This window comes from Chlorocebus sabaeus, chromosome X (assembly GCF_047675955.1).
Source record: "Chlorocebus sabaeus isolate Y175 chromosome X, mChlSab1.0.hap1, whole genome shotgun sequence".
Lineage (NCBI taxonomy): Eukaryota > Metazoa > Chordata > Mammalia > Primates > Cercopithecidae > Chlorocebus > Chlorocebus sabaeus.
Window position 1 is genome coordinate 70,767,146 of NC_132933.1, and position 10,135 is coordinate 70,777,280.

Consider the following 10,135-nt stretch of genomic DNA (forward strand, 5'->3'; position numbering starts at 1 on the left):
TCAATGTTAGCCTGGAAAAAAACATGTTAACTAATTGAAAAATATTGCAATTATATAAAATATGTTTTCTGATACTGATGATATTAAACTGGAAATCAGTAACAGAAGGAATTCAATAAAATACAAATAGAAATCCCTGAAACATAATCCTACAAAAGAGCCAATGGATAAAAAAAAAAAAAAATGAAAGGAATGTTAAAAATATATTAAGAAAACATAAAATGGAAATATAACATACAAAAACAAATAAGATTCATTAAAAGTAGCTTTAAGAGAAAAGATTATGGCAACAAATGTCTACATTGAAAAAGAAGAAAGATCTCAAATAAACAACCTGCTATTATACCTCAAGGAACTAAAAAGAGAAAACCAAACTAGGCCAAACTTAATTGAAGAAAATGAATAATAAGGAGCAGAGAATAAATCAATAAAATGAAGACCAAAAAAAAATAGAAAAATCAATAAAGCAGATTTTCTTTTTGAAATGATGAAAAAAAAAACTTATATAGATGAAGATAAAAAGAGATAAAACATGTGCTCGCTTCGGCAGCACATATACTAAAATTGGAACGATACAGAGAAGATTAGCATGGCCCCTGCGCAAGGATGACACGCAAATTCGTGAAGCGTTCCATATTTTTAGAAGGATATGATTCTGTTTTCTCTGTTGTGAGACGTCATCAGTTTCGATGGAGTGAAATTCAGAAAGGAGTTCGTGAAGTGACCGAACCTCTGAATTTAAATCCAGCTAAACGGCCTCGTCGACAAGACTGGGATGGAGAATTATATGAAAACGGCTCATTTTATTTTGCTAAAAGACATTTGATAGAGATGGGTTACTTGCAGGGTGGAAAAAATGGCATACTATGAAATGCGAGCTGAGCATAGTGTGGATATAGATGTGGATATTGATTGGCCTATTGCAGAGCAAAGAGTATTAAGATATGGCGATTTTGGCAAAGAGAAGCTTAAGGAAATAAAACTTTTGGTTTGCAATATTGATGGATGTCTCACCAATGGCCACATTTATGTATCAGGAGACCAAAAAGAAATAATATCTTATGATGTAAAAGATGCTATTGGGATAAGTTTATTAAAGAAAAGTGGTATTGAGGTGAGGCTAATCTCAGAAAGGGCCTGTTCAAAGCAGACGCTGTCTTCTTTAAAACTGGATTGCAAAATGGAAGTCAGTATATCAGACAAGCTAGCAGTTGTAGATGAATGGAGAAAAGAAATGGGCCTGTGCTGGAAAGAACTGGCATATCTTGGAAATGAAGTGTCTGATGAAGAGTGCTTGAAGAGAGTGGGCCTAAGTGGCGCTCCTGCTGACGCCTGTTCCACTGCCCAGAAGGCTGTTGGATACATTTGCAAATGTAATGGTGGCCGTGGTGCCATCCGAGAATTTGCAGAGCACATTTTCCTACTAATGGAAAAGGTTAATAATTCATGCCAAAAATAGAAATTAGTGTAATATTGAGAAAAAAATGATACAGCCTTCTTCAGCCAGTTTGCTTTTATTTTTGATTAAGTAAAATTTCATGTTGTAATGTTACAGAGAGTGTGATTTGGTTTGTGATATATATATTGTGCTCTCCTTTTCTCTTTATGCAAGATAATTATGTAGAGACTGATTATAGTCCTTCTCAGATTTTTAGTAAATGCAAGTAAGAACATCATCAAAATTCACTTTGTATTGTACCCTGTAAAACTGTGTTTGTGTGCTTTCAAAGATGTCGGGATTTTATTTATCTGGGGACAGTGTGTATGGTAAGACATGCCCTTCTATTAATAAAATTACATTTCTCAAACTTGAAAAAAAAAAAAGAGATAAAACATAAATAAAAATAATTAAAAGGAAAGAGAAGACATTACAACTGATATTACAAAAAGTAAAAAGGAACATAAGACTTTTGTATGGACAATTATATCACAAAAAATGGATACCCTAAAAGAAATGACTGTATTCTGAGAAACAATACAACCCACCAAGACCAAATCCTGAAGAAAGAAAATCTGAACAGACCAATAATGAGTATAAAAACTGAATCAGTAATAAATGTCTCTTCAAAGAAAAGTGCAGGACTTTGTGGTTTCACTGGTGAATTCTTCCAAACATTAAAGAAAGATTAATACCAAACCTTCTCAAACTTTTCTAAAAATTAAGACAGCAGGAATACTTTCAAACTGATTTTGCAAAGCCAGCATGACCCTGATGCCCAAACCAGATAGTAACATTATAAGGAAAGAAAGTTACAGTTCAATATCCCCGATGAACATAGATGTCAAAATTCTCAACAAAATTCTAGTAAATGGAGTTCAACAGCATATTGAAAAAATAATTTACCATAACCAAGTAAAATTTATTCCCAGGATTCAAGAATGGTCTAACATACACAAATTTAGAGATGAGATATACTATGCATTAAGGAATAATGACCAAAAAATATCATCTTAATAGATGCAGAAAAAGCATTTGTTAAATGTTCAAGATTCCTTCATATAAAAACTCTAAAAAATTTAGGTGTGGAAGGAATGTGCCTCAATACAATAATGGCCATATATGACAAACACACAGTTAACATAGTCAATGATAAAAAGTTGAAAACATTTCTTTTAAGTTCAGAAAAAAGACAAAGGTGTCCACTCTCAACATTTTTATTTGAATACTGGCAGTAATAGCCAAAGAAATTAGGAGGAGAAATAAAAAACATTCAATTGAAAAGAAAAAATTAAAGTATTGCCTTTTTAATATGACATGATATTTTATACAAAATTATTAAAATTGTTGAAACTAAGAAATTACTTCAGTAAATTTGGAGTTTGTAAAGTAAACGTATAAAAAAGGGTAGAGTTTTTGTACACTAACCTTGAACTATTAAACAGTAGAAGCGAAAAGAAAATTACATTTACAATAGCCACAAACATTAAAATACTTGGAAATAAATTTGTGCAAAGTGGTGAAAGACCTACACACTGAAACTGTAAAACAATGAAGAAATTAATGAAAGAAGGCATGAATAAATGAAAATATATCCTGCATGTTTGTGTATAGGAATAATTAATATTGTTAACGTGCCCATACTACCCAAATGCTATCTACAGATTCAATGCAATTCCTATCGAAATATAAATACTATTTTTATCAGAGGTAGAAAAAAACAATTCTAAAATTCATTTAAAACTACAAATGACCCTGAATAGCTAAAGCAATCTGGAGTAATAAGAACAAAGCTGAAGACATCACCCTATCTGACTTAAAAATATACTACAAAGCTATAGTAACCAAAGCAGCATAGTATTAGTATAAACAAAGACACATAGAAGAATGGAATAAAGTAGTAAGCCAACAAATAAATGCAGGCATTGACAGTCCATTGATTTTTAAGAAATTTGCTATAAGTGCACATTGGAGAAAAGACGGTTTCTTTAAGAAATAGTGCTGGGAAAAGTGGATATTCACATGCAGAGGAATTAAATTAGGCCCCTATATCACACTATATTAAAAAAATCAACTAAAAATGGTCAAAAGACTTAAATGTTAAGACCTGAAACTGTAAAACTACTAGAAGAACACAGGGGAAATGTTTCACGACATTGGAGTGGGCAGTGATTATTTTAATGTCTATCCCCAAAAGCACAGGTAAAAAAGTAAAAATAGACAAATGGGATTACATCAAACTGAAAAGCTTCTGGACAGGTAAGGAAACAATAAACATAGCAAAGGAAACCTACAAAAGCAGAAAAGATATTTTCAAGTAATTCATGTGAGTAGGGGTTAATATTCAGACATATAAGGAACTCCTGCAACTCAATAGCAAAAATATAAATAACCTGATTAAACCATAAGGAAATAATCTAAATAGAAATTTCTCTAAAGAAGACATGCAAATGACCAACAGGTATGTAAAAACATTGTTCGACATTGTTAAACAAAGCTGAGAGCAAACTAAAACCACAATGAGATATTACTTCACACCTGTTAGAAGGGCTACTACAAAAAAGATGAATAAGTGTTGGTGAGTATGTGAAGAAAAGGGAAATCTTGAACACTATTGATTGAAATTTGAATTAGTACAGCTATTAAAAAAATAAGAGTCAAGGGAGGGAAAATGGTCAACTAGAAGTTGCTAGTGTTTTCTGCTCTCATAGAAAGAAATATAAGAGGCAAGTGAATACTACACCTTCCACTGTAACATTCAGGTGTATGTATGCATTGAAATTTATCCAGGAAACAACTTGACCCATGGAGAACAGAGAAGAGAAAGACAGGATGACTTGCCCCACCCCCACCCCGCCCCGTGGGAATAACATGGAGACAGGGGAGACTTTCCTGCCCAGGGAAACAGTGAGTGAGAAATCCCAAGAGCCTACATTTCTTCCATGAATCCTTGCAACCCTGATGTCAGGAGAGTCTCTTGTGAACCCGCTCCACCAGGGCCTTCAGTCTGGCATGCAGAGCTAGGTGGAGTCTTGGCAGAGCCATCACTCAGGCACATATTGAGTCCTGGGAGCCTTGGGTCCCTGGGCATTGTGGCAATAGCAGCTGCATCTCCAGCAAAGGGGCAGGTTAGCATCCCTTACACGCCCCGAGGCTGAATCCAGGGGCTGAGCAACAGTGGCAAGCAGGCTTTACTTTCATGAAAGCTTTCAGGAAAAGACCCACGGCCTGGGACTCCAGCCACCCACAGCCAATGTTCTTGGGCTGGCAGCAGCTACACAACTCCCTGAAATGAAACTCTCAGAGGAAAACTTGGGCTAGCATATTTGCGGTTTTGCAGCCTTTACTGCTATTGCCTTAAGGCTCTGGAAAGTCCAAGGTGACTAGGTACTGGAGCAGATCCCCAGTACAGCACAGCCACTCTTCAGGGAACTGGCCAGACTGTTTATTATGCAGGTCTCAGATCCCATTTTTCCTCATTCAGCAGGAGGTCTCAACCAGAGACTCCGCCCAATACCGGTTGGAAATATCAGGCCCTTAGCAGCTCCACACCCCCCTGGGACAGAGCTTCCACAGAGAGAAGTGAAGTGTCATTTTGCTTTCTTGAGTCCCTTGCTTTAGCTGCCTTCAGACTCTGTAGAGTCTGTGAGAATAAGGGGCTGGTGCCCAACCCCAGAACAATGCAACTGCTTAATGGAAAAGTGGCCAGCCTGTCTTCCATACAGGTCTCAGACATTACTTTTCCTCATTGGGAGAGGCTGCATGAACTGTGACTCCAGGATAACCACTTTGCTCCCAACTGATCACTTCAATAAAATGTGCTCAGTTTTTCTCTGAAGAGAAAATCCCAGAGTCAACCCACAACTCCTCCAGCATTGCAGCTGCAGCGGTACCTTTTTAAGCTCCCTCAGGCAGGGGAAGGAACAAAGGGCCTAGTTGCTATGCTGGCACCCCCAGTGCACAGCAGCCAACATATACAGAGAACTCCAGTCTCTCTACTATGGGAACTCCCATCTCCCACTCTTCACCAGGCAGGGACCCCAGCTCAGGACTGCAGAACAGCTACCAAACTCATGCCTGAGAAAGCCCACTTGCTGTGGTTCTGAAATTTCCTGGGGAGAGGCTCCCAGAGGCAACCAACCGCTCCTCTGCGACTGCTACAGCAGTGGTTCTGCCCCTGCCGCCCTTGCTCTGAGGAAGAAATAAAGAGCCTGAGGGCTACACCCAAGTGTACAGCATGCCACAATCACCACATTAATAAGAGACCTGTCTCTCCTACTTGTGAGCCCTTGACCGCTTGCTCCACAACAACCAGAACCCCCAGCTCAGGCCAGCAGTGCAGTCACACCACCCTCTGGTTGAATACTCCCAGTAGTAACAGCTCTATGTTTCTTGGAGGTGGAGTTCCCAGTGGCAACTGAAAGCCCATCTGCCATTGCCTCTGCAGTGATACTGCCCCTGCTCCCCTCAAACTGAGGAAAGTGCAAAGACCCTAAGTGCCTTATCAACACTTCCAGCAAGCTGCAATTACCCTAAGTAGAGGAGGCCAGTCTGTCTCCCACAGGTCCTATCTACCATCCCTGCTCATTGCCAGGCAGAGATTCCCTGGTTTGGGCCCGCAGTGAAACCCCTTCCTTCTGGGATGGCCACATTGATTGATTGCAGCTCCACATCTCTCCGGAGTGTAGCTCCAGAAGAAAAGCGAAAGACCCTCGGGCACAATTACTGTCAGAGGATCTTTTCCTAGAGGTCTCTTCCTCTACTGCCTCCAAGTTGCGGAGGGAAGATGAGATCTGAGATCAACCCAGAGCTGTGGTGTGCAGCCTGGGTTTGCCAAGTCATGATCTGCAGCCAGCATTCAAGTGGGAGAGAAGCCTATGCTTTCAGAGCACTGAAAGAAAGCACAGCTGTAACTGGGAAGAAATACAGAGAAGTCACATGATTGAGCAAGAGTCTACATACTGACAATTATGCTTAAGTGCCACATACCGGATCATATCTAAAATGTTTAACAACAAAAATACTTTGTTTAAGTACTACCCTGTGAAATCAAAGATAAGAAGTTAGCTTCAAATCAAGACCCTGTGCAAAGTGTTTGCTCTCTGGAAACAGTGGGAAAAGAATTTTGCTGAATGTACTCAATCTACACTGCAGTTAAAGGAACACTCATACAGAGAAATAAGAAAGAATCGGCAAAAGAAATCTGGCAATTCAAATGGCCAGAGTGTCTTCTGTCCTTGAAGTAACCACTCTAATTCTCAAGCAAGAGTTCTTAATAGGGATGAGATGCCTGTGATGAAATAAATAGAACTCAGAATATGGATAGGAATGAACATCATTGAGATTCAGGAGAATATCAAAACTCAATCAATGCAAGGAATCTAAGAATTACAAGAAGATGATACAGCAGCTGACATATGAAAGAGCTAGGATAAAAAAGATCCTAACTGATCTCATAGAACTAAAAAAATTTACAAGAATTTCTTAATGCAATCACAAGTGTTAACAGAAGAATAGACCAAGCCAAGAAAAGAATCTCAGAATTTGAAGACTGCCTCTCTTATTTCAGAGGATGAAATAAGATGGATGAAGAAAAATCTGCCTCTCTGAAATAAGAGAGGCAAACAAAATAAGAGTTCATTTCATGAAACTGAATGAAAAAAAAAAAAAAAAACCTCTGAGAAATATGGGATTATGTAAATGGACCAAATCTACAAATCACTGGCATTCCTGAAGGAGACAGGGAGAAGGTAAGCAACATTAAAATCTTATTTCAGGATATCTTGCATGAAAACTTTCTCAACCTTGCTAGAGAGGCCAATATTCAAATTAAGAAAATGCAGAGAACCTCTGTGAGATACTACACAGCAAGATCTTCCCAAGACAAATAATCATTAGATGTTCGAAGGTCAAAATGAAAGAAAAATTGTAAATGACAGCTAGAGAGAAAAAGCAAGCCACCTTCAAAAGGGAACACCATTAGGCTAACAGCAGAACTTTCAGCAGAAACCCTACAAGCCAGAAGAGATTGGGGGCCTATATTCAACATTCTTAAAGAAAAAAAAAAAATCCAACCAAGAATTTCATATCCAGCCAAACTAAGACTCATAAGTAAAGAATAAATAAAATTATTTTCAGACAAACAAATGCTTGTTACCAACAGACCTTTCTTACAAGAGCTTCTGAAAGAAACACTAAATATGGAAAGGCACTACAAAAACACAGTTAAGTACACAAGCCAGTGACACTTTAAAGCAACCACACAAACAGGTTCATATAATAACAAGCTAAGAACACGATGACAGGACCAAATCCACACATATCAATATTAACCTAGAGAGTAAATGGTCTAAATGCCCCAATTAAAAGTCACAGAGTGACAAGCTGGATAAACAAGCAAGATCCAATCATATGCCGTTTTTAATCTCATGTACAGACACACATAGGTTCAAAATAGAAGGATGAAGAATAATCTGCCAAGCAAGTGGAAAAGAGAGAAAAGCAGGAGTTGCAATCCTAACTTCAGACAATACAAATGTTAAAACAAAATTAAACCAACAAATATCAAGAAGGACAAGGGAGAGCATTATATGATGGTAATAGTTTAAATTGAAAAAGAAGGCCTAACTATTCTAAACATATATGCATCTAACTCAGGAGCACCTAGATTCATAGAGCAAGTTTGTAGAGACCTACAAACAGAATTAGACTCCTGCACAATAATAGTGGAAGACTTCAGTACCCCACTAAATGTTCTAAACAAATCATTGAGGCATAAAACTAACAAATATATTCAGGACCTAAAATAAACACTGGACCAAATGGACCTGATAGATTTCTAGAGAATTTGCCAGCCCCAGAAAGCAGAATATACATTCTTCTCATTGCCACATGGCACATATCACCCCCTGTCTGAACACTTCTAGGAGTAATGGCTACTCTAAACTCTAAATGGAACTCTAAATTGGAAAACACAATAGGACATAAAAACAATTCTCAGCAAATGCAAAAGAACTAACATCAAACCAACCACTCTCAGACTACAGCAAAACAAAATTAGAAATCAAGGCTAAAAATATTGCTCAAAGCCATACAATTATATAAAAATTAAACAACCTGCTCATGAATGACTTTGGGTAAGAAATGAAATTAAGGGAGAAATCAAGAAGTCTTTGAAACAAATGAGAACAGAATCTCTGGAACATAGCTAAGTGTTAAGAGGAAAAATTATAGCACTAAACACCCACATAGAAAAGTATGAGAGTTCTCAAGTTTACAACATAATATAACATCTAAAAGAACTAAGGAACCAAGAGCAACCAACTCCAAAGCTAGCAGAAGACAATAACCCAAATCAGAGCTAAACTAAAGGAAACTAAAAAACAAACAAACAACAACAACAAACAATAACAAAACATTTAAAAGATCAATAGATCCAGGAATTGGTTTTTTGAAAAATTTAATTAAATAGATAGACCACCAGCTAGAAAAATAAAGAAGGTAAGACAGAACACTCAAATAAACACAATTAGAAATGACAATGGTGATGCTATCACTGATGCCAAGGAAATACAAATAAACATCCCAGAATATTATGAACACCTCTATGCACACCAACTAGACAATTTAGAAGAAATTGATAAATTACTGGATACATACACCTTCCCAAGACTGAAGCAAAAATAAATTGAATCCTTGAACAGTCCAATAACAAGCTCCAAAATTGAATCAGCAATAAATAGATTAACAACCAAATACAAGCCCAGGACCAGATAAATTTATGGCCATATTTTACTAGATGTACAAAAAGGAGTTGATACAATTTCTACAGAAACTATTTCAAGTAATTGAGAAAAAGAAATTCTTCTCTAATTTATTCTATGAGGCCAGCATCATCTTGAAACTAAAACCTTGGAAAGATACAACAACAACAACAAAAAGAAAATGTTAGGCAAATATCCTGAATGAATATCAATGCAAAAATCCTCAACAAAAAACAGGCTAACCAAATCCAGTAGCACATCAAAAAGCATATTCACCATGATAAAGTAGGCTTTATTCCTGGTATGCAAGGTTGGTTCAACTTATGCAAATCAATAAATGTGATTATTCACATAAACAGAACTAAAGACAAAAATCACATGATTATCTCAATAGATTAAGAAAAGGTTTTTGATAAAATTCAATATCTTCTATTTTAAAAACTCTCAACAAACTATGTATTGAAGTAACAAATCTCAAAACAATGAGTCATCCATAACAAACCCATAGCTAATATCATACTGAATGGGCAAAAGCTGGAAGCACTATCATTGAAAACTGGCACAAGACAAGGATGCCCTTTCTCACCACTACTATTCAAAATAGTATTGGAAGTCCTGTCCAGAGCAATCAGGTAAGAAAATGAAATAAAAAACATCCAAATAGAAGGAGAGGAAGTCGAAGTATCTCTCTTTGCACTTAACATGATTTTATACCTAGAAAACGCTATAGTCTCAGTCCAAAAGCTGCTTTAAGCTGATAAAAACAACTTCAGGAGAGTCTCAGGATACAAAATCCATGTACAAATATCATTACCATTCCAAAACACCAACAACATTAAAGACAAGAGCCAAATCTGCAATGTAATTTGATTCACAATCACCCCAAAAAGAATGAAATTCCTAAAAATTGAACCAGAGAAATTAAAGATCTATT

General features: G+C 36.9%; 1 non-coding gene and 1 pseudogene across 1 annotated transcript; both read left to right on the forward strand.

Moving 5' to 3' along the window:
* The first annotated feature begins 534 nt into the window (after window positions 1-534).
* LOC119621137 (U6 spliceosomal RNA) lies at window positions 535-641 on the forward strand. Its single transcript, XR_005237656.1, has one exon. It is a non-coding gene; the product is annotated as a U6 spliceosomal RNA (small nuclear RNA).
* Window positions 548-1,808, forward strand: LOC119621115 (N-acylneuraminate cytidylyltransferase pseudogene; annotated as a pseudogene).
* The last annotated feature ends 8,327 nt before the right edge of the window (window positions 1,809-10,135 follow it).